The 19,723-nt window shown below is 38.7% G+C and overlaps 1 pseudogene; it reads left to right on the forward strand.

Moving 5' to 3' along the window:
• The first annotated feature begins 774 nt into the window (after positions 1 to 774).
• Positions 775 to 19,723, forward strand: part of LOC125924268 (cytochrome P450 1A1-like) — a 43,668-nt pseudogene continuing 24,719 nt past the window's right edge.

Genomic DNA, 19,723 nt, shown 5'->3' on the forward strand with positions numbered 1-19,723 from the left:
GAAAGTTCATCTTGGGTCGGTGGCCCATCCTTGGATCAATCACCCTTGTCTACGTGGCAGGTCACGGAGCAGAAAGATAGCTTCAGAAAAGCACCTTTACAAGCAGGCTGGGAAGTCCAAGGATGGGCTATCTAACAACCAATTAGATATTCACTACATGGCTTATAATTCACCAAGTACGTTTTAATAATAATTTAATTTGGTTCTCAAATGATGACAGATCGCTCTTTATGAAATTCTCGGTATCACTTTCCACTTCATCATTTTATTTTTGTTGATCTAATGAAATTTGGTTTTATATTTTTAGTGCCTGACCTGGAGTGGGAGAGGTTCAGTAAATGGTTGTTCAAAGAAAGTATGACTAATTCCGCGGGATACTTAGATGAGAAAACTGAGACAGCCTTAGGTTAAGTGACAAGACAAAGGTCCCCCAGTCAATGAGTCAGCTTCTGTAGTCTCCATCCCATTCCCAATGACCGCACTGCCTTGTACATTGAATCGTCCTCTTCTTCTATCGTGTCAGTGACTGACATGGAAAGGTTCAGGCTGGTGGTGAGAAGAGGGACAAAGACGAAGCACATTTTACAAGAATTTGATTTTGCTCTCTTAGTGCATCAGTTAAGAATGTCTTTCAATGAACTGCAAAGAGTCTGTACTCTTCCTTTAAATGTTTCAAGAAAGAAAGACTACTTAGTCTCTGCTTAGGATAGAAAAACTAAGGTTTATGCTCTTAACTCTTTAGTGCTTTCTTTCTGAAAATGATATCCAAGTGACATGGCGATCACTCCTGGGGAGGTGGCTACTTGTACCATAACTTTGGCAATGGTTTTGTTTTTGTAAGAGCGCCAGGGAGCAGGGGGAGAAAGCAGGTGTCTCCTCCTGGATCATGGTCCTTTCCCATCATAGGGAATCTTCTGCAGCATGGAAACTGTCCTTACTTTACATTCATGGAAATGAGAAAGAAATATGGAGATGTCTTTCTCATCAAACTTGGCCTGGTGCCTGTCCTGGTAGTGAATGGGATGAAAATGGTGAGGCAAGCACTACCTCAAGGATGGACCGTGTTTTGCAGACCAACCCATCATGCATGCATGTTCTTTGCTGGCAGAAAGACAGAGTCTTTCATTTTCAAGTATGGAGAGAGTTGGAGGCTTTATTAGAAAGTTGCCCTTAATGCTTTCTGAACTTTTACTAAAACAGAAAAAAAAAAAAAAAGTCCTCCACTGTCTTTGCTTACCCGAGGATCAGGTCATCAAGAAGTTTCTGAGCTGGTAAAAGTCTTTGAAGAATTGACTTCCAAGAATGGCAGCTTTGCCCCCAGAAGTGTTATCACATGTGCGGGGGCCAATGTTCTCCGTGCCCTTTGCTTTGGCAGGAGATGTGACAGCAGTGATGTGATGAGGAGTTTCTCAGAATAGATAAAATGATCACTTACTCAAGATCTGCAGTGAAGTTAATCCTGTTGATTTCGTACGTTTCCATTACCTTCCACTATGAATTATAAATGCACCTCAGGAGGTTTATCAGGCCCTGAATCAGTCTATTGTACCACATGATCATCTTATTACATGTGATAATGTAAGGATTTAAATTCATGCCAGGATGAGGGTTTTGGTGAAAAGTAAATGATAATGGTGAGATACACTGAGTACCCAGAAAGTTGTATGTATTCTTCCTTGGTTCTTCCACTATAATTTTTCTAAAGTGAACCTTACCCAAACTAGGAGTAAATTTGAGGTTTGGTCAGTGAGATCATAGGGGAGTATTACTTGGTTCTCATGTAGGGACCCTAAGAAGAGCTCTGAATTCTTTGAGAACTCAGAAAATTTTCCCAGTTGGGTGTATAAGACAGAGACTTGAATTGTGAATCTATAATTGGCTGATAAATGATGACCAACAATGGAGATGAATTCCTTGGAGAAATGAACGAATGATTTAGTTTCTCCCATTTTACATCTGAAACTATGAGGTCTCAGATATAAAGTTATCAGCATACTATTTCAGAAGGTGATTTAAATAGTCACAAAGATTATTCAACAGGAAGCTTCCAATTTACTCCTAAACCCTACTTGAGTTCCCTGACTATATGCAAACAAATTTTGAGATTGTAATACAGGCAGAAGTGGATCTTTCTTATGAGCCAGTGAAATCTTTGTTGGCCCAATCTGATGGTCCACACAAGAGTAAGACATCTCTTAAAATACGTATGTATTAGAAAGAATCCTAGTTCTCAGGGTCCGATTTGCTAAGATGAGGGCATCAGGGGAAAAAAAAAACATAAAAAGGCAGATAATTGAGTAAATGAAGAAGTGTGAAGAATAAAGTCCCCTCCAGTTAAAAGAAGAGACAGAAAAAAGAAATAACCAGAAAACAATCTGTTTCAAGGTACCAGCCGGAATTCTAGATCAGGTACAGTAAGTAAATGAATTTCTTAAGTTCATACATTTTTCTCTTATTCCCTAATAGGCTTCAGCCCCATGTCTTTCTGTATGGTGATAACAGTTAACTCCTTACAATAAATAGATTTGAAAATCTCTTATTATAATTCATTGTCTAGCAATTTCTCTGAAGTAAGTTAACTTCTAATTTTTATGTGTGCTTCCAAACGTAGTACTTTTTAAAAAACTTTTTAAATGTTTTTATTTATTTTTGAGTGAGAGAGAGAGAGAGACAGACCACGAGCGGGGGAGGAGCAGAGAGAGAGGGAGACACAGAATCCGAAGCAGGCTCCAGGCTCTGAGCTGTCAGCACAGAGCTCGACGCGGGGCTCGAACTCACACACTGCGAGATCATGACCTGAGCCGAAGTCGGATGCTTAACCGACTGAGCCACCCAGGTGCCCCTGTTTTGTTTTTTGTAATGACTGAAATACGCTTCCAGGAGAAAATGGAGTTTGGTAACTTTTCTATTTTATACTCTCAAGATTGAGCGCTACCATTGACCACCAAAATTGGTTGCAGGTTTAAAATGATGTACTTATATTCCTTATATTCCTAAGCTAATTAGGTTCATTCAAGCTCTGTGGTGCTATCACCCTTCATGGGTGATGTGGAATGTAGTTGGAGATAAATAATCATGCTAAGGTTTGACCCCTCAGGACGACATCCAAGCCATTGCCGATGCCCTGGTTAACGCATGCCACAATGACTATGCTACCACCGAAACAGCCATCTTAACTGATGCTGAAATCATAAGCACTGTGAATGAGCTCTTTGGAGCTGGTAGGTAGGAGTATTTGTCAATATGGAAGGCAAATAAAGATTAATTGCGATTTTTTTGTCAACCGCTGTTCACGGTTCAGAGCCCTTTTTCGACACTGGCCATTTCATATAGCTGATCTCACTGTGTAAACCATTTGGTATTATGCCTTTTTCCCAAGTCATTCAGAAAACTACGTGTTCTGCTCAGAGTAGAGACTTGAGTTAACATAATCCCCAGTTCTAGTGCATTATATTGTTCAGGCAAAGCCTGGCTGTGTTTTCTGGTTGGTTATTTCATTTCCTCACCTCCCACTTCCAGGACTTTCCCCAACCCACTGGCATTTAATCTTAATCTGTGTAAAACGTTGTTTTTGTTTGTTTTACGCATTGTTTTATTTTTTGTAACGTTTATTCATTTTTGAGAGACAGATAGAGAGTGCAAGTGGGGGAGGGGCAGAGAGAGACACACACAAAGAGAATCTGAACCAGGCTCCAGGCTCTGAGCTGTCAGACAAAGCCGGACGCGGGGCTTGAACTCGAAGTAGGGGCCAGCGGACTGAGCCACCCAGGTGCCCTGTTTTATGCATTCTTGTAGAATAGGCTTTCTATTGCCATGTATTACCATCTATTCTTATATTATCGTGACCTTTAATTTATATAAGTGCCCTTTTATTTACATCTCAATCTATTTCTAACTTTTTCATGAAGCCCTATATTTCTGAGAGCCAATTATGATTGCCAGGTGTATTTCTCATGTGTTGTTTCTAATGGTTACATAATATTCCGTGGCATGCACCCCCCACATTTTATCCATCTGCTGTTTTGGGGATGGATACCTGCCTTGTTTGCAAATTTCAGCCTGCACAGATAATGCTGATGTTGAATATCTTGCTAATGCTAAAATGACCATCTTTATACATCAGTTTTTGCCTCCTTTTGAATGATAGCCTTATGCTAAGAAGCAAACTTTCTGGCTCATCTAATAAAATGAGTCTTGAGTTTTTTATACAGAGTACCAAAATCCTTTTCAGAAGGATTGTACTAGTCTACACTGTCACCATACTGCTATCATTCCTAAATTTCATAGTTTTTAAAATCATTCTTACCTATCAAATTTCTTATAAGTTCTATTAGGTATTAGACTGCAGGAAGCAAATTCTCTTAACATTACGACAAAGAATACTAAAGATGTTTTAGCCGTTTGATTAAAAAAATTTTTAATGTTTATTTTTGAGAGGGGGGAGAGGGGCAGAGAGAGAGGGAGACACAGAATCTGAAGCAGGCTTCAGGCTCCGAACTGTCAGCACAGAGCCCGATGAGGGGCTCGAACCCACAAACTGTGAGATCATGACCTGAGCCAAAGGGGGATACTTAACCAACTGAGCCACTCAGGCGCCCCTTAGCAGTTTAATTTTAGATGTAATATTCTTCAAATTCATTTCTTCCTTTCTTCTTTCTATCATACTTACTGGCAGTTTGGTTTATTTTTTCCTAGGGTCTACACAATTATGTTCCTGAATATTCTTTGCAAATAGAAGCATTTGTTTTGATATGCATTATTTTTCATCATGCAAAGAGACTAGCTCGTCTTCCCCATACATACATATATATATATATATATATATATATATATATATATATATAATTTTGATCATGATTTAAATTTGATGGATATATATGTATATACATATATATTTGATGGCTATATATATATATATATATATATATACATGTAATCATGCTGTGTTTAGCATTTCTTCCGCTATCTGATGTTAAATATTAATGTTAGCATTTGTGAGTCATAGCAATGCCTTCAATATATTAAATGCTCAATATGTTGCACAGGTACAAGAAAAAGAATAAGTTACTAACTTGACAACAGGTGGAAGATGTATCAATCGATGAAAGAATGAAGATTTATAAAGAAGTCATATTATTATTACAGTAAGAAAAAGACATTAAACATTGTGAGTTGTGGGAGGCAGCTTAGGGGTGGGCTGTTTGAATTTATGGGATGTGTTGCAATGTTGTATTTTGCTTTCCTGTAGTACTAAGTGGATGCTGCTATGAATGGTTACTTCATCCCCAGGAAAACTTGCACCTTTGTCACGTAAATCGTGACGAATAAGTCGCCAAAATTATTTCTTGGGATAAGATTCTTTTGGTTGTGCCTTTCCTAGGTATTAGTCTGGGGACAATGTACATTCTTTCTAATGACACTTCATTCCTTCTGTTTCTCTTGAAAGAAACTGGAAAGAAACTCAGTTTTTTCTCCTCCATCCTAATGGGAAAGATGGAATCTTAATATAAATTCATTCAGGGCAATCTGATTTCAAAACTGGGCTCACTAGGTGAGGTGGGAACCAAAGATGTCATGGGTTCATCCTCTGCATGGATATGACCAGATGATATTTCAAAATGCAGCCTAAATCCCCTCCCCGCCCCAGAACATAGGTCATTATATGCAGGGATTTTTCTCCTCTCAGTTTTTGCTTGCTTTTTGTCTACCCCAGTACCAGGATCGATTCCTGGCACATAGTAGGCACTCAATAAATAGTTGTTAATAAAATGCAGTTGGAGGCTCACCCACATCAACTATTAATGGGCAGGCTGAGCTGAAGGTGCCTCACACAGTGTGAGAATGATGATGGGGTGCATGGACCCCTACTGTGTGCTGGGCACCGAATTGCAAAGTACCTCCTCTGAGTCTCAACAATAACTTTCAACCAAGCTAAACAAATTGCTTCCGATCATGTGTTCAGCAGATAGCAGAAGCAGGACTCACGTCCAACTGCTTAACTCTTGTTTAATGGACGTCAGATGCTCCATTTGGCCTGGGTTTGATGTTTCCAGTAAACTAGTAGAGATTGCCTTCTTATGCATTCAGCGGGCTATCTACACAGTGCCCTGTACAGCTTCTCCTTCTTCATGCAAGATCTCATCTCGCTAAGGTCTCATGCTCAGAGCTGTTAGAGAGGCAGGTGATTTTATCCTGTGTACCTAACTGCATCTTCACAATCTCTGTAACCAGCAAAACAGCAGAATATACATTGCATGGACTGTCCTAATGCAAAACTTATCAGTGAGATTGACACATCCATTCTGCAGACCCAGTGATCATACCGAGTAAAACTAAGGATTTTACAAGTCGGTATAAGAAGACATACAGTCAGTATAAATTTAATGGCATTTATTCTCAGCACAACCTCAAGTATCCCAAGGGTTCTAGTATCCAAGCATTTATGACTATATTGAATATTAAGTAATGTTCAAACAAACTGAGTTAACACACAGGTGCTAATAAAGAAATACTGTTTGCACGGAGGCACTTGTTTAAGCTAAATAAGTATGTAACTTAAGACTTAATATTAAGGGGAAAGTATTCATGTTTAAAGTAAAACAGAGGTCACAAACTCAAGCACCTACTGAGCAGTGGAAAACGCCCCAAATGAGAGATTTGCACTGGTTGAGGCATGGGGAAGAGGCCATCTGTTCTGTCTAATCCAGCCAGTAAATCGTTCCTATATTGCCTGCCCCTTTCATTACAAAACAGAACATGGAAATGCAGATTTTCATGTGGAATCTTCTGATTTTTTAAATGTTAGCAATAATGAATTGCATTTAAAGGATTATCAGAGCAAAAAGAAATTTATTGGAGGACTGAGTACGATTTGTAGGTCTCCAGATCTGTGGCCTCTGGTGCAAAGAGAAAACAATTGTTTTTCTCCTAGACAGAGGGGTGATGTCTATGCAAAAAGAGGCCCATTACTTTGTAAAGTCAGGTGGGTCCCTCATCTATGGCTTAGGATGTATTGGGAAACATGCTAAAATTAGTTGTCATAGACAAGCCAAATATGGTGCCTGGTAAGAAAAGGTCGAGGGAGGAGGGAGAACCGTATACACAACAGTCTGGGAGCTTTGGGGGACCCCCTCACTCAGGGATGCTTGGGAGACCTGACTCCCCTCTGTGATGATGTACGAAGCCCACATCCTACACACGTTTGCACCCCAGTGAGAGAAATGGCTCACGGTCTCATCACTCTGGCTCATTTTTCTGAAAGCAAAGGAGATTGAGTGATAATTACTTTTTATTTATACCACAATTTTGGAATATTCTTGTGAGAATTTTGTGGAAGCCTTGACATAAAATTTTTAAAAATTGAAGTGAATGTTCAAATATTTTATTCACTAAGGACTCAAAAGTCATTTCAGTGAAAATTAAGCATAATTATACTAAATCTTCATGACAACTAAACTTGTCAATATACTAAAAGAAAAAAAAGACATTTATATCCATAATAATTCTATATTATATAATAATTATATATGTATAATTATGTATCTCCATAATTAGATACAAATTACACATGCATATATTATGTACATATACATAGTGTGTATATAGAGAGAGATTATATAGAGAGATTATATACATTATATAAATTATATATAGATAAATTACATACATACATATAGGTTATATATATACATACACACACACACACACACACACATATATATATAATCTATAAAGGATGTGCCAAAACAAAACATTTCATGCAAAACAAAATTATTGTGGAGAAGTTGGCAGCAAAGGTAAAAGTGATAAAATGACTTCCTTTAAAATTTTTTTTTAATGTTTGTTTATTTTTGAGAGAGACAGAGACAGAGTGCAAGTCGGGGAGGGGCACCGAGAGAGGGAGACACAGAATCCGAAACAGGCTCCAGGCTCTGAGCTGTCAGCACAGAGCCCGATCCGGGACTCGAACCCACAAACCGTGAGATCATGACCTGAGCCAAAGTCAGATGCTTAACCGACTGAGCCACCCAGGTGCCCCTAAAATGACTGCCTTTTAAAATTTTACTTTTGTCTATTTTATACAGAACTATTTGGGGTGATCCCAACTTATTTAGACCTCAAAGATTTCTAAAAACAAAAACAAAAACAAAGAATGACAGTCTTAAGGACAAAATGTTGATATTTGGAACAGGACTCTTGAGGCGTCTCAGAGAAAGTATTGCAGGAAATATTCATTTTTATTCATCATTGCAATTTTATTCATCATTCATGCAATTCATCATTGCAGGAGATATTCATTTTTACCACTAAAGTTCTGCAGTGGCTTGAGCTGAAGAAATACCCTGGAGCTGAACTTGACTGGTCACCCAGGTGCGACTTAGCCATGAAGCCAAAACGTACCAACTCTAAACAGAATCTCATTTGGTTTGTGTTCTTAGGTTCTGAGACCGGGTGAAAGATTTCTTGGTGAACTCAGAAAAATTAATGGGGTTCATATTCATTTGACAAACAACTGAAAGATCCTCTCCAGCTAAACCATATGATTAGTTCCTGTTTTTGTCTATTATCCTAATGTAGGAAGTGGTTTTGTAAAGTGTGTGGCACAGCCTTGGTTCTAATAGAAGAGGTTTGTTTCATAAGAATAGGCTAAGAAAATAAGGAAGTGTATGTGATTCAGGGGTTCTTAAGCCCATGTCTCATGCGGTGTCCCACATGTCACCGAGTCACTGAGCAGGAAGGAAGGAAAAGATGAGTGGTGGGTTGAACGAATCTATCTTCTTTTATACCACAGCTTCCAACAGAGAAGTACACTTATATATGTTTTAAATATAAGGTTCGAGTACAGAGGTTCCTCAAAAAGGTAAAAATAGAACTGCCCTATGATCCAGCAATTGCCCTACTAACTATTTACCCAAAGGATACAAAAATACAGGTTCGCAGACGTACATGCGCCCCAATGTTCATAGCAGCATTATCAACAATAGCCAAGCTATGGAGAGAGCCCCAACGTCCACTGATTGATGACTGGATAAAGATGTGGTATATAAACTCAATGGATTATTACTCAGTCATCAAAAAGAATGAAATCGTGCCATTCGCAATGACATGGATGGAGCTAGAGTGTATTATGCTAAGCGAAATAAGTCAGTCAGAGAAAGAAAAATATCATCTGATATTCACATGTGGAATTTAAGAAACAAAACAGATGAACAAAAGGGAGAGGGAAAAAAGCCCTGAGAGACTCTTAAAGATAGAGAACAAACTGAGGGTTGCTGGAGGGGGGGGGGGGGGGGGTTAAATGGGTGGTGGGCATTAAGGAGGGCACTTGTTGTGATGAGCGCTGGGTGCTGTGTGTAAGTGATGATTCACTGAATTCTACTCCTGAAGCCAATATAGGACTATATTTTAGCTAACTAGAATTTAAATGGAAACTTGAAAAATAAATAAATAAATGCAGGGTTCAGAATAAGAACAAGGTTCTGGTATTAAATATATTTCTTTTCAGTGGTCTAGGAAATAGATGCTGAAGAGGTCCAGAGAAGGGAGCTAGAGTCACCTAGAACAGCAAAGAACATTTCATAGTGGTAGCAAATGAGCTGTACTCTCTTTAGAAAGGTAGTTGAGGCACTTGGGAGACTCAGTCAGTTAAGCGTCCAACTTTGGCTCAGGTCATGATCTTCCGGTTTCTGAGTTCGAGCCCCACGTCGGGCTCTGTGCTGACAGCTCGGAGCCCGGAGCCTGCTTTGGATTCTGTGTCTCCCTCTGTCTGCCCCTCCCCCTCTGACACTCGGTCTGTCTCTCTCTCTCTCTCAAAGATAAACAAAAATTTTAAAAATTAAAAAAAAAACGGTAGAGAAAAGGGCATGAGGGCAGATTTCTTCAAAATCTGTTTTTATATTGGCTCTTATGCTTTCTGTATTAAGAACTTAACCTCCGGGCAAATTGGTGTTTTCATAATGTTACCAATTTCTTTTCACACATGCTAAATACACATGTGTATTCGTTTGCCAGATAACAAAATACCATAGCCTGGGTGGCCTCCACAACAGAAGTTTATTTTCTCACAGTTCTGGAAGCTCGAAGTTCAAGATCAAGGTGTTGGTAGGGTTGGTTTCTTCAAAGGCCTCTCTTTCTCCTTGGTTTATAGATAGATAGCTGCCATCTCATTGTTTTCTCACACGGCTGTTTCTCTGTGTGCACACATTCCTGGTGTCTCTCTTTTTTCTTAATAGGACACCGGTCATATTAGATTATAGCTTCCTCCTAAGAGCGTCATTTTAACCGAACTATATCTTTAAGGACGTTATCTTCAAATACACTTCCATTCTGAGATGTGGGGAGTTGAGACTTCAACCTATGAATCAGGTGGGTGGGGGGGACACAACATGTTATGAGAAGAAAAAAAAAAGGATAGCAATTAAAAAAATATTTTTTCAGTGTAGTATCCAGCTCTAAGTATGTGTCCCTTGAATTGAATTCGTTAGTGAGTTAAGGCATATAAGGAACAGAAAACAGATAGTTTGAAAGACCATGTATTTCAGATTGAAGCTTTAAGGAGAGTTGTATTATAAAGGACTTGGAATCAAAGCTGAGAGATAAGAGCATATCTGAGGTCTAATGGAGACGGGGAGGGCCATGGGGAGGGGTGACTCTAGATAATGACCTCTCAGACCAGGACGTAGCAATGGAAGCCCAGAAGTAAACGAATTCAGAGACATTGAGAATTAGTGTCAGGACGGGGGCTTTCTTTCCAAATATACATAAATTCAGCATTATCCTTGGAAATAAACAAATCGGATTGCTTGTCCTATCTTGTAAAAGCTTTTGAAACTATTTATATTATCCCCATGACAGCGTGTCAAACCGAAACTATTCTTACATTTTTTTCTGTTAAAAAACTGTCAAATCTTCCTTATACTCAACAGTAATGGGTCTGACTACAACACTACAGGAATCTGTTTATCTGGCATTTTCATTAAAGAATTGTGTTTTTCTAACCTCATGTCTTTGCTGGTTTTTCTAAGCAGTAAGCAAATACGATTCTATAGGATTCTATACTTTTAACCGTTGTATTGTAAAAGGTTAATTCACTTTTACTGTGCTCCTAAGATGTAAGTAAATACTATTAATACTGTTACACTAAGGTATAATTAATACTATTAAGCTTTTTGTATAATTCAGAAGTTTACATTTTATGTATTTTTAGAAATATACATAAAACGAGAAGAAAGTTTAAAAGCAAGATAAGAACAACTTTTCTTGGTCATTTAATGTAAGGTAAATGAGTTACTTTTAATTATATGTATTTATCTAGAGGTAATAATACTTTTTATGTAATACAATCAGAAGTGACACAGTGTACCAAAATATTATATGAAATAACTTATATTAACATAAATATCTTAAATAATTATCTGGAAACTACACATAGAATTCTTTATGACCATAGAGCAGTTGATAGTATAGGGATGTATTCATCCAAGATGAGTGAGGCCCCAACAGTCATTATACAAGGTAAAAAGGCAGAATTATAAGAATTATATATCCTGCTACACAAAAATATATATAGATAACTTTGTGCCTTTCTTGTAGCCCCTTGGGGCTGTTTGTAACATTACGAAAATGAAGATCAGCCTGGAAACATTATCCACTGCATAATGCAAGGGAGCATAGAATGTGTCTAGTTCCAAGTGGTTTTCAAAGGAGAAATCTTGCACCAAAATTTATAAAGCTATTTATATGTTCCCGCATTACAATTCTTTAATTTTGTCCCCGTTAAGCCCATAATCAAGGTGTAATAGTAATCCACAAAACAAGTTAAGAAATCAGAACCATTTTGAGAGGCAGAGGGTATTTTACTATCTACATAATTCTTTTTTTATTATTTTTAATGTTTATTTATTTTTGAGAGAGAGAGAGAGAGAGAGACAGAGAGTGAGTGGGGGAGGAGCAGAGAGAGAAGGAGACACAGAATCAGAAGCAGGCTCCAGGCTCCGAGCTGTCAGCACAGAGCCGGATGCGGGACTCGAACCCACGAACCGTGAGATCATGACCTGAGCCAAAGTCGGACGCTTAACTGACTGAATCACCCAGGCGCCCCTACTATCTGCATAATTCTTAATTGGGCTGTGAAATCTACAGGTGCTTCTGGGCCTCCAGCTATGTGGATACATGACTTGGTATTTCAAATTCACACAGGACTTCCCCCACAAAACCCAAGATTCCTACCTACGACAAACATAAAAGCACCATACTATATACACCTTAAATCAGAAATGGCTAACGGGAGTTGTTTAATGGCCTAACAGGCCATGAAACAAATTTTCTGTAGGGAGTACACCATTGACTTTCTCTTAAGATAAGAATAAAAATGCAGGATGCAGGCAATTGATTTTCTATCGTATACATTTTTAACACTGAGAGAGCCAAAATAAATAAAAATCATAAAACTTTATAGGTCTTCTTCTTTGCTTCAAGCTGTTTATAGAGAGTAGTTTACCTCAATTCAATATGACTATCTAAAGCCCCACCACACATACATATACAACATCCCATGACCTTTATCCTTTACCCCTGTGGACGAAAGCATGTTGAACAAATGAATTTTCCAGGTAGGTGAGATGACCAAGTTCCAAAAGGTGTCTTTTAATGAATCTTAATAAAAGTCTTTCTGGGTTTCTGATGTCTTAAAATGCATTTACTAAACAGACTTTATGTTTTCCAGACTTTATAGTGACATTTATTTCTATAAGGTACTTACTGCCCCGGGCTGAAATCATTTTATGCTCTCTTGGTCATATTTCCACCCTTGCCCCAATACCCGGTTTTACTCATCATCTAAAACATTTTTTTTCTTAGGTTTATTTTTTTTTTTGAGAGAGAGAGAGAGAGAGAGAGAGAGGGAGACAGAGCGTGAGTGGAAGGGGGGGCGGGAAGAGAGAGGGAGACTCTGAGCTGTCAGCACAGAGCCCGACGTAGGGCCTGAACTCAGGAATGGTGAGATCATGACGTAGGCTGAAGTCGGAGGCTTAACCAATTGATCCACCCAGGTGCCCCTATTCATCATTTTAATGCCAATCTCCCCAGCAAGTTCCACAAAACAAGTCTGCTTGGCTCCCCATTGTATCCACAGTGTCCAGCTCTATTTTAGGCACTTAGTAGACAATCAGTACATGGTTTGCTCGATGAATGGCCCTTGCTAAAGTTCCTTTCAGTGAAAGGAAATGTCTGATATTTTCTACTATGGATATTATTTCTGGCTCCTCTGCTCATAGTTTCACTTCCACCCATAGCCTACGTCTCCTCCGTCTGGAAATCTGTTTTCAACCTTGTCGCACTTGTTTAAGCTCTAAGATGCAGGTCTCATCAATTAAGTCCTTTTTTCCTTACATTTCTATGGCCATAGACTCCAGCTGGAAATTAGCCCCCTATCTCTTTCCCCAGAACCAGTGTCAAAGTATGTCCTACACATTTAGGAAACTCTCCAAGCGTAACAACTCAACTCTGTTCCAAAAAGTCACTGTGTTTCTTTCACTCTAACCTCTTTGTCTTGTCAATGCACATGGGTATCAGCAGCTATGTCACTGACTTACCAGAAACATAGGTTTTCTAATGGCGTCTGTCACATCTCCTGCACACTCTGATGGAGAGAAGCTGTCACTACTTTCTCCCTGGCATGTTTACACCCAAGGATGAGTGTTGGGATTTACCTAATTTTCAATGGCACACCTGAGAGTTACTGGTATTTTTAAAGCTTCCTTGAAGGTTTGGGGATATTGGAAAGGCCTACCCTCCCCCCACCCAAGATCATGTCCTGTCACCTGTTGCCTGAGCCCAGTCTGTGCCCAGGATCTCATCCTGAACCAATTTCCTGTTCTCTTTGCTTACCATGGACAGGTGCCATTCCATTCTCCCTTACCCCCACCCCCTTTAGACTGCTCACTCCAGCTTTTGCACACTCTGAGGCTAGTATAAAAGAAGCAAACTGGCCTTCTCCCGATCCTAGAGAGAGGGGGTCAAACTTCTGAAGCTTGCCCCAGGCATAATTTCTGAATCTACACGTCCTACCCTAGGACTAACCCCTGCCAGGGATGACTAAAGTGACATGTTTATTTCATTCAGGGCCAGTCTTAGGTGCCACAGAAGAAAGCTGGTCATATGATCTCAAGAGATAGTCACATCGCTGCTCTCCAAAACCTGAGGTATTTATTCTCATTTTTGCTACCATGTTTTGCCAAAATTAGTGAAACGAGCATTCATCTGGATTGTTTCTACTTCTCTCAAGCTACTGCTGTTTCACTGCCAAGGCAAATGTTCTAACAGTCTTTGAACATTTGTATTGGGCAATGTAGTAGTCATTTTTAAATTATCAATGTAACACAAACCATGGAATAGGCATTGACGGTATCTTTGTGCAGAAAAGGAGGCTCAGAGAGATGAAGTCATATATTTAAGGTCGTTCTGCTGGTAAGAATTTAATCCAAGATGAAAATCTATACCAAACTCAATTCAAAGCTTGCATAGTTTCCATGGTGGTAGTAGTTTCAAGAGAACACTCCTTAATTCACGTGAAATCTTGGCAGCTCTTAATATATAAAATTATGTTTCTAGTTGAAAAAGGATCACGAGCTTAGAACTTGGCCTCTTTGTCTCCCATCGTACCCCTCTTAGTGCCAGAAATCTAGGGGCGATATATATCAGCAGGATGGATCTAGGGAAATTGTTTAAGTACGTTTGAAATAATTGAAATACATTCCAAAGTTACATCGTTCAGAAAATCCATTTCAGGGAGATCAAAGTCCTAAATGAAAACAAAACAAGCCACACGTTGAAGTGTTTAGAAGAAAGTATTTTTATAAAAATAAGAAAAACATTCTTAAACCAGGTACAGAAAATGCAATCCATAAGAAAATGGTTACTTCATTTACTACATTGAAATTTAGAATTTCTGCTCCACAAAAGGCTCAATAAACAAAAAGCAAAAACAAAACAAACAAACAAACAAAACAAACAAGCCACAGAGTGGGAAATAATATCGGCAACACATATAACAGACAGGCGAGTTGTATCCAGAATCAAAAAGAATGTATTCAAATCAATATGAAAAAGATCATCAGTACCCCCCCACCCCCCAAAAATGAGCAAAGCAAATGAGTAGGAGGAAAAGAAAAATGGAAAAGGAAAAGCCAAGAAGCATGAGAAATCAAGAATCTCCGTAATAATCGGTAAAGTGCACATTAAAGGGCTCTAAACTACCATTTCTCGCTTAGTAGACAGGTCACAATTTACAAGCCTGACAGTATAAAACAGTGGAACTTGGAGAAATGAGGCCTTGCATTCCTTCTTGTGTGGGGGGTGAGGGTACAACCAATATGAAATTTGGAAGTTTTTAATAGACTTGAAGTTGCACTTACTCGGTATTCAGCAATTTCATTAGAGCAACGGTCACGCACACCCACGTACTGTCCACCCCAGCTTGCTTTCTTCTGCTACTGAAAAACTGGAAACAACTTAATGCTTATTTAATGAGATGCTTGACAAATGTACTTAGGTTGTCGTCATATAATAGAAACAATAGTATAAACCTGCATACTCGTGTTCCGTGAATCGGGCGTGGGGATAATGAACACAAAATTCGGTACCTTGTGGATTGTGTGTGTACGTTTTTATTGATTGTGCTGTTTGTTGTTATATGGGGAGAGTAAGATGTGATGTAGATCGAATGCTAAGAAAAATCAGATTTTTTTTTTTCCTATTTCAGCTTAGGCTCATGCTCTGGGTAGAGTATCACATTTATTTGAGATTTTAAATTCTACTTCTGTGAACTCGTGTAGAGAGTGAAGAAAGGTTTAAAGATGGCAGATATGTATCATAAAATTCATGGATTTGCTCTAGAGAGTGGGAGACTTTTCAGACTCTCCGACTAGACAAATGAACTTTGAGTTACAACACGAGATTATAGAAGTTTGGCATTAATTAAATTTAAAAAAATCTGGCAACTGAGAATAAGGAAATAAACAAAACACTGTCCATATAAAACCTTACAAGTCAAGGATCATTCCACTGATGGATTAAGAAGCTCTCCATACCTACAGCACACTTTGGTTTGTTTTTAATGAGTGTTTTCAGGTGCCTATTCTAAGCCAGGCACTTTAGACGCCAGGCATGAAACAGATGACTAAAATACATTCCCGACTTCCCAAAACTCTTTAAGGTAGAGTCAAGTATTGATAATCATGTAGATATGTGTGCACAAGCACACAGTTACATATACATATTTCAATTGTTCTAAGACCGGTCATAAAAATTCAAGCTTCCAATTCTCCCTTCTCATGCAAATAGGTTGGGTGTGTGTTTAAAAATTCCTTTGCAATTTCCTTTTTGTAAAAAGTCCATGACAAGATGAATGTTCTTTTCCGATCAAATGCATTTGTACAGTTCGGTCGATTTACCTCTTTGCACAGCTGGTCACTCTCCTAAGGAGTCTTTACTCTTTCGTACCTCTGCACTAACTTGACCTATTTTCTACTATATTTTCTAGCATCCCAGACTTTGTGGTCCTCACTGGGTCTCAGGGTGTCTCTAAGCGTTCTGCCTCCATTTTGACCTTCATCTGTCTGTTTAGAGTTGCCAAGAAGTTTTGCCATCTCAGAAGAGGTGAGACCAGGCGGTTTAGAATCCAGTACCTCGGGAAGAGAGTTTTGACACCTTTGGAAGGCAGAACTTTGGCTATCATCTTAGCAGTGCTTAGCTTAGTGTCTGGAATATAGTCATTTAGCATGTACTCAGATGAATCGTTCCCAAAGTATTTATTGGCTATCCACTTCATTGGGCCTTCATGGGCTATGGGAAAGTATTGTGTGAGAAGGCTTTCCAAAATTAAAATTGCTCTGGGCAGTGAAGTGATTTATAAGGTGATCTCTCTTTAGTTAACAATAATCTTACTCTACATATTTCAGAAAACTGAGAAATGGAGCCTAGTATATGAAAACTGTTCTTTGGAGCAGGAACAGTAATTGTCTTTAATTTTGAATTAAGAATTGTTTTTCTCAAGCTATTGGGCAAGATGGTGTGAGTCCAATTACTGTACACCTGGGAAGCTCCTGTTTGTGTTTCTGGTTAAAAATGTTTATAGGGCCCGCTGGGTGGCTCAGTCGGTTAAGTGTCCGACTTTGGCTCAGGTCATGATCTCGCGGTCTGTGAGTTCAAGCCCTGCCTCGGGCTCTGTGCTGACAGCTCAGAGCCTGGAACCTGCTTCGGATTCTGTGTCTCCCTCTCTCTCTGCCCCCCACCCCCACCCCCCGCTCATGCTCTGTCTCTCTCTGTCTCTCACTAATAAATAAACACTAAAAAAATTTTTAAAAATGTTATAAACTAGTCCTTCCATTTAAAGAAAGTGCACTCGCTCTGTTCTCTTCCTCCCCGTTTTCTGCTCTATACTACAAACACGAGTTTGCTGGGAAACTTTTTACTAAACTATAACATACATACAGAAAAGCACACTAAGGATAAACTTAAGGTTTGATTAGTGTTTAAAAACTGACCACCACCAGCATCTCAGAGCCCTCCATCATTTCATGCCTCCTCTTACAGGTTCCGATCTCTGTACCCCAATGGTAACCATTATCCCAGCCTCAAACGGGATTGTTTGGTTTGTCTGTTTTTTACTTATAAATAGGGGAATCAAACAGCATGTACTTTTTTGGGCTTGACTTCTTTGTAACACCCTGTGCTTTCAAGACTTACCCAAATAGTGCATAGTTTTATTCTACTCACTCTTATTGTTATAGTGTTCCATTAGGTGAATACACCATACTTGACGAATTTTTTTCTGCTAATAGGAGCCACTTGGGTAGTTTTTAGTTTGACTTTATTATGACCAGTGCTGCTATGAACATTTTAGTGTACATTTTTTGGTGAACATATGTATACCTTTCTGTTCGCCACACAGACATAGAACTGGAATTGCTGAGTCATAAAACCTTCATGTGTTTGCCTCTGGAACTTCCAACCAGGTTTTCGGCTTGATTGTTGTCAATCTGTAGCTCTGCCAGCAAGGTGAAAGAGTTCTCTGATTTTTCCACATCCTCTTCAACAATTGCTGTTTTCTGTATTTTTGTTTTAGCCACAGTGATGGCAAACATACCCTAATTAAAGAGGCAGATGGTCAGAACCATCCCTGGTCTGTTACCTTAAATGAACTTGATTTTGGCAATGTGAGCTGGTCCATTCTCTCTTAATGAAATGAATCTAGGGCAGATTGAGTGCATTCATCCACTGAAGTCCTTCAAAAGTGAATGATCTTCCAACCCTCTGCTACCTCCCCTCAAATACAAATGATCTGGGGTCACCGTTACCATGGCCTCCTGAGAAAGTAGTTTTTGCCAACACTACCTTTTTCTAGTTTCCTTGGAAAGAGATGTTACAGGATTTATGCCACTAATCAAAAAAATCTCTGCCTTCAAAATATATCTCAGCTATTGCAATGTCTGCGTTTTGTTCATAATTCCAGGATAGTGTGGAACCAGTTATTTGTACCTGTCGATCTTGCGGAATAAGTCTTTTATATTTTTCGGACTGCTACTTTTCACCTCAAAAGTTGGGACCGAAAAACCAAATGTTCTCTCTATTGATTCACATTTCTAAAATTCCTTCTTGGTCAAAAGTATAAGTCTGTTGTCCTTCCAAACTTTTTTCTTTCAGAAAGGAAAAGAAAATCAAGGAGAGAACGTTTTCAGATCCTACTAATTATTTTTCATGGCCTCTGTGCTTCTTTTGCTCTATTTCACCCCATATATTTTCCAACTAATACCATTCTGTTTAGCATGCACTTATTTTCAAGTAAAGACTTGGATTAGTTTTCATATTTTTTCTGAAAGTACCATTTCATTAGAAAGGTATTCTTTTGGTGATAGAAGCTTAAGTCTTAACTCAGAAATTCTTCCAATAATTTGTTTGAGAAAGTTTGAAATTTCTCTTTCTGTCGCATAGACAATGAGGGGACCCTATGAATTCCACAGTGAATTTTAAATGCAATGTTCCTTCAGTAACTAGTCTCTGAAGACAATAGAAACTTTTCTACACATGATTTTTAAATAGATCTTTGAATCCTCTCTTCATTTTGTTTATGGTATCTCTTACCATAAAAATATGTCATTTTTAAATAGCCAAATATATCTAACATTTCCTTTATGATTTTTGAGATTCCTGTCATACTTAGGAAAGCCTAAATTCCCCACCTCAAATTTATACAAATAGCCTCCTACAGATCCTCCCAATATTAAAAAAAAAAAAAAAAAAAAAAAAAAAAAAAAAAAGGGCTCTAGTTCTGTTTCTTTCTGGATAATCAATCACATGAGCACCATTTATTAGATTAGCCACTCCTTTCTAAGTTAGATAAAACCACATATATATTCATCTTTCTGAGGATGCTCAACCATATGTGACTAATATATTTATGTATTTCTCTGCCAGTATCATACACTGTTGACTTCAGCGACTTTATAGGTATCCTAGTATCCAGAAGTCTTCCACTTTGCTTTCTTAAATTTTTTTTAACGTTTATTTATTTTTGGGACAGAGAGAGACAGAGAATGAATGGGGGAGGGTCAGAGAGAGAGGGAGACACAGAATCCGAAACAGGCTCCAGGCCCTGAGCACATCAGCGCAGAGCCCAACAGGGAGCTCGAACTCACGGACTCACGGACTGCGAGATCATGACCTG

The sequence above is a fragment of the Panthera uncia genome, chromosome D4, assembly GCF_023721935.1.
Source record: "Panthera uncia isolate 11264 chromosome D4, Puncia_PCG_1.0, whole genome shotgun sequence".
Lineage (NCBI taxonomy): Eukaryota > Metazoa > Chordata > Mammalia > Carnivora > Felidae > Panthera > Panthera uncia.